Here is a 6,000-nt window from a genome sequence, read left to right as displayed (position 1 = left end):
TGGGACAATCATCTTTATCTTTCCACAGCCCATCCTCCCTCCAGGAGATATCTCCTGTTAATGGGCCATTGTTTAAAACTGGGTGTGGCAATGACCCTGATCTCCAGGCACACATTATCTGCTAATGGGTTATCTTTAAACCAGCTGGGGCAATCATCTTTATCTTTCCCACAGCCCATCCTCCCTCCAGGAGATATCTCCTGTTCATGGCCATTGAGTCCCAGTGCATGACTGATAAAATTCCATCATCCCATTGGGAGATGCTCCAGCCAGGGGAGGAGCCAAGCCTTTCCCACCCAGGGAAAAACTGGGATTTTGGACACCAAGGTACCTTCTTCCCACTGGATTCCAGAGGAAAGCCAGACTTTTCCACATCATCCCTGGACCTTCAGAGGAAACTGCACCTTCTCCAGGAGCACTGCTCCAGCTGAACCACATCTGCCCCTGCAGGAGGATGCAGCCACCATGGAATGGGACTGCTGCCACCACCCTGACTGACTGATGGGTGTCAGCTTGGATTCTGACTCTGACAGGGTTGGGATTGTTCTTGTAATACTATATTTGTATTTTAATTTCCCTAGTAAAGAACTGTTATTCCTAATTCCCATATCTTTGCCGGAGAGTCCCTTAATTTCAAAATTATAAAAATAATTTAGAGGGAAGGGGTTTACATTCTCCATTTCAAAGAGAAGTTCCTGCCTTTATTGGCAGACACCTGTCCTTCAAACCAGGACACCCTCTCAGCTCTGCCTGGAGCACTGAAACTTTCAGTTTCCTCCTCTGTGGGTGCTGATGCCTGTTCTAGGGGAGCAGGAAATTCCAGAGACCTGTCATCTCCTTCTCCTGCTGCCATCTCCCCTCCCAGGCTCCTGGGGGCCCTGTCACCCTTTATCTCAGCTTCCTCTCTGATGAAAACCACAGCTGAAGAACCAGACAGGTTCCAGACTTGCCCACAGCAGAATTCTTTCACTTTATTCCCTAGGAAAAGGATGGGGGGAAAGTGGGGAGGCAAGGGTGAGTATGCAGATATGATATAATAGACAGCTACACCAAAGCATGAATAACTCTCCTGCTGGATTTTCTTCCTCATTAATTCCTTTCTCCATGTGGAGTTCAGGTATACTCACACTCCAGGCAAGAATTGTGGTCTCATAAGGGTTGGGCTGAATTAAATGCTCGACTTTGCAGGACTGAGAAATGGATTTTCATTCAAGGACCTCCAAACCTACATGTGTCACATCCATTCACGCCAATAACATCAAAACTGTGATTTACCTTTGTGGAGCCTGAATTCCCATTTACTCATCAGTTTTTCAGGTGCTCACCTTACATCAAAAATTTTCTTCTATTTAGGTATCTCCATGGAAACAAAAACACAGTCCAGAAGCCAGTGTTAGGACAGTGCCGGCCAGACTCTTCCAAATACATCCAATACATTAAATATTTGGCAAATATGGCTGTGCTGATGATGTTAAATCTTTTTGTGGAATCTAGCCATCAATAATAATTCATTACTTCTAAATCAGGACTTAATCTAATGTACAGACTTGGGGACAGTTACATGTCTCTGAGAAGATAAAATAAGATTTTGTAGAGACAAGGGTCAGTGAGATAAAGAATTCCCTCAAATTTTGCAGAGTGGCACTTGGACTGGCTAGAAGTTACATTAATCATTTTTCAGGTTCCCAGTCTTGGCATCACAACTCAAATGTTTTACTTTGATCAGATCCAACATTCAATGAAGGACTCTGCAGACACAGCAAACTTCACCCAACTGCTATTCAAAATAATGCTCAGCCCAGGTCTGCTCAGGATTCAGACCTCAGCCCCACATGACTTGTTCTGGGAGTTGAATGCTGTTTGCAGGGTCTAATCTTACAGCAGGAAAAGCTAAGGTAGAGAATGATACCCTTCTCTGAATGTCACTCTAAACCACTTTTTCCTGCTGCTACATTAAAAAAAAAAATAATAATAAAGGCACATTCTGGAGAATAGTTTGCCTAATTTAACAAAAAACTGTAAGAAAATGTTCCCTTCCCCCAGGATTATGTGAATTGGCTGGAACTACACTGTTCTTGTGAACAACTTGGTAAAGCTCCTGTTACCTTCAGTGGCCTTTGGATCTGATGCTAAGTGAGGCAGCATAAATAGATCAGTATTTGGAGGAAGGTTTAACTGTGCACCATCAATTTCATAGCACCTTTAAGCCAATATTTACAATAGCTAGCATCAAGTGATTCACTACTTAAAAGGCTCCCAAACACACTATTGACAAACCTGCAATTTGCCTTCCATTTCCAAACTCTGGATGGGTGTTTTTGGCATCCCTCCCCCACCTTTTCTTTTAAAATATATATTGACACTTAACTTTTTCAGCACAGAATGTCTATTGATGGAGCCATCAAGACAGCAAACACATTAAACATAAAACAACAGGAAAATAAATAAGACAAAGCTCTAAAAAATATAAAGCTGGACCAATAAGCATGTATGCTGAAGAGCTTTAGGCAACTGGGTCTGCACAGAGACCCTCAAGCTTCCATTTGGACTTTTATAGCAAACAAAACAAAAATAATTTTTGCAATTATACAGACAACAATTTATGGTGTCGGGTAAAGACCAGACTTGGCTTTGGCTCCAACCATCCAGGAGGTTGTTACTCACACAGAAATTGAAGCTGTTCAGAGCTGCCTTGCTAAAAACTTCACCAGCAAAGCTTCTGCAAAGATTCTTGTGCTGTAAAACCAGCTATTACTGGTTTAAATGCTAATTCTGGCTCAGCCAGTGGACAAGGCAAAGCACAGCTCTTCCCTTGCCCAGACTGGACCTGCAGTCAGGCTCAGGAGCCAGAGGGCAGCAGGGCTTTACTGTGCAGCATCTGTGGCTCCCCAAAGCCCCACTTTCTCTGCCTGAGAGGAGAATCTGGCCCCTGGTTTTTGTCAGATTTCTTCCATGTGTTATTTGTGGGAAAGACAAGAGCTGCAGGTCAGGGGCAGGGATCACCCTGAGGGGAGAGCAGGACATCAGCAGACACCTCCCTGGGGCACAGGGGAGCACACACAGCAGGACAGCATGCAGCAGAGTAAAGCTATTTTCTCACAATGCCTGAAGAAGGATGGACATTTTAAATCCTCTGCCTCCAGTTCTGCACTTTGATTCTCCTCTGTGCCTTTTCAGTCCTTCACTCAGCTCGGCAATCTTGAGGCAACAGTTTTGATTGCCAAGCTGTGTGTGTTTTCTCCTTTACAGATCATCCCTGTCTCAGCAGGGTGCAGTGTTACAGCCCAGCCATTTGCTCCAGGAAAGGGTTTCCTTCCCTCTGGCAGTATGATCTGCTCTCATGTTTGTGGATCTGGGCTTATGAAATAAACATTGGTTTTGTAACCTCAGAAACAAAACTCCTTGTTCCTGTGCTGCATGAGGAATTCTGGTCTGATTTTAGGCATCTCAAAGGATTAAGATTATGGCTGAAGGTTGCAGGATATTTTCTTTTTGGAATTTTCTTCATCTCTGTGACACAGGATCTATAGGTTGAGTGTGCAGAGACTCAGCTTCTCCATAGAGCCAGAGAGGTGCAGGTACTTCTGTGTCAGTGCAGGCACTCCCAGGATGGGAATTGCCAGGGCTCAACCCTGCAAAGTTGGCATCTGAGTCCTACTACCTTTAGTGTGGCCCTAGGGAAGGAGAGCAGAACGCTTTTCTCAGATTTTATCTCTTCTGCAGACTGGAGATGCGGGAAAGCATCTGTGAAATAACTGTAATCATCACAAATCAGGGCAGCAGTACCAGGAAAACACAGTGGCATGGGAACCATCCTGCACCACAAACCTGGCAGGAACACAGCTACTCCACACTGGAATGTGTCCCTCAGCTGGGTGGCTGGAGCTGGAGGCAGATGAGTAAACCTGGCTTGGGAATGTACACACAGCACTCCCTTCCAGAACCTGCCACTGAAAGTGCAGACATATTTCCAGTTCTTCACAACTTTTCCCCAAGTTTTCAGCAATTCCCACATTGTCTGAAAATTGCTGATCTTGCTGCAGCCTGACTGGCTAGCAGGGCAGTTCATCCTGTGGCTGGCAGTCCATGGACCTGCAGGTGAAGTGTGGCTTCCTCCTGATCCCAGCTCCATGCACTGCCAGCCACAGGAGGAGCTGCCCTGCTAGCCAGTCAGGCTGCAGCAGGATCTGGTCAGTGCAGCACTCACTGCTGGACTAGAAACACAATAGGAAGACCCAGGGATGGGCAACTATTGTTTTTACTGTGTTGAGTGCTGCAGAAGGTCTGTACTTGATAAATAATTTTCAGACAATATGGGAATTGCTGAAAATTTGGGGAAAAGTCGTGAAGAACTGGAAATATGTCTGCACTTTCAGTGGCAGGTTCTGGGAGGGGGTGCTCAGTGCTACACAGATTATGTGACACAACATAGCTGATAACAAAGCTTTCTTGGAGTGTTATGCTTCTAGAAAAACACCCTTCAACCTACAGTTATGCCAAACTTGCAAACTCTTTATTTCTAAAATCACAGCATAACGCTCCAAAACCCCTTTTGCTGCAAGAGAGAAAAGCTGCAAACCTAAGAACATGCTGCTGCTCCTGCAGTTATATCTGAGCCCTTTGGTCTCAGCCCCCACAGTAACAGCAGGAGCAGGGCATGGTGTCAGTGCTGCAGGGCTTGGGCACCAGTGGGTTCCATGCCTGCCACATTTGGGGCTGTGGAGAGCTGGCAATTCCCACAGGATCTCTGATCCCTGGCTAATGATCTCTCTCTTTTTATACCTTTAAGGGAAAAAAAGAGATGGATGGGGTTTTTCTGCACAGGCAAAGGGAAAGAGCAGCATGTTTGGATGGCCTCTGGTCTGGGGGAAAAGAACTCCCCTTTGGCTTGTGGCACATTTTCCTCCCTTGCCTGGAAAGGCAAACCCTGTCCCAGTGCTGCAGCCTGGAGAGAGGAGCTCTGGATCTCTAGAGTGGAGCAACAGTGACGTGCAGTGGCTGCTGGGGCAAAGCACAGGGCTGGAGCATCCCTGCAGCTGCTCCTCTGCAGAAAATCCCATTCACACCACAGCCACCACTGAGCTGGGCTCCCCACGCCCTGAGAGCTGCTCACAAATCAGTTTGGGGAAGTGCCAAGTTATGATTATCTGCCTTGAAAAGCCCATTTCAAGCACTAATTTGTACTGTATGCTTCTCTCTCATGTAACAGTGCTATTTAGAGGGTAATCACGTTTTAACCTAATTTCCAAATTAGTAGAAAATATTTGTATTGACTTGCAGTGTATGTATGGTTTACAGCTGATAGTGCAGGCTGAAGTCTCTACACAGAATGAAAGAAAATCTGATGAAAATTATTAAATCTCTAAATGATTTATTGAAGGAGTAGTAAAGCCAGTTATTCAGCTTTAGACAGCTGAGTAGGAACACTGCCATTAGAGGTGGTGAAGCACAGAAACTGATTCTGTAAGTCCTGTGTCAAAAAGATAGCAGCTAAGTAAGATTTTGGGGTTGCAGTTGTCACTTTGGAGAGACATGCAGCTTTCTAAGAATCTTTAGTGTTTTAATGCTTGCCATGTCACCCAGATTCCAAAGGAATCTGCAGCTACAAGGGGATTTCCTGTGTGAGAGGTTTGCTCTCTGTGGTTATTTTCTGGACTCCTTGGGGCACTGCTCCCCCAGGCAAACCCAAGAGGACAGGGTTAATCACAGGCTGAGCTGGTCTTTGGGAAGACCAAGGTTTTCCTGTATCCAATTCAATTCTCTTTCCAAATGGGTGAGTAAATGGTTCATCAGGCTTTTGGAGATAAAATGGCAGAGGCAGCTGTAGAAGGAGTGGGTGTGGGAGTTACTACTCCAATAAAGAATGTAGAATTGCTCAGGGAAGGATTGATGAGCTCTGGATGATGTGTAGGAAGAGGCCCTTGAAGTTAGAGAGGGCAGTTTGAATTATAAGACAAGTAGCCCAGTTGTTATGGTGACAGAGGGTCCCCATGCACTGCT

The sequence above is a fragment of the Erithacus rubecula genome, assembly GCF_903797595.1.
Source record: "Erithacus rubecula genome assembly, chromosome: 17".
Taxonomy (NCBI): Eukaryota; Metazoa; Chordata; class Aves; order Passeriformes; family Muscicapidae; genus Erithacus; species Erithacus rubecula.
This window is presented reverse-complemented; position numbering follows the sequence as displayed.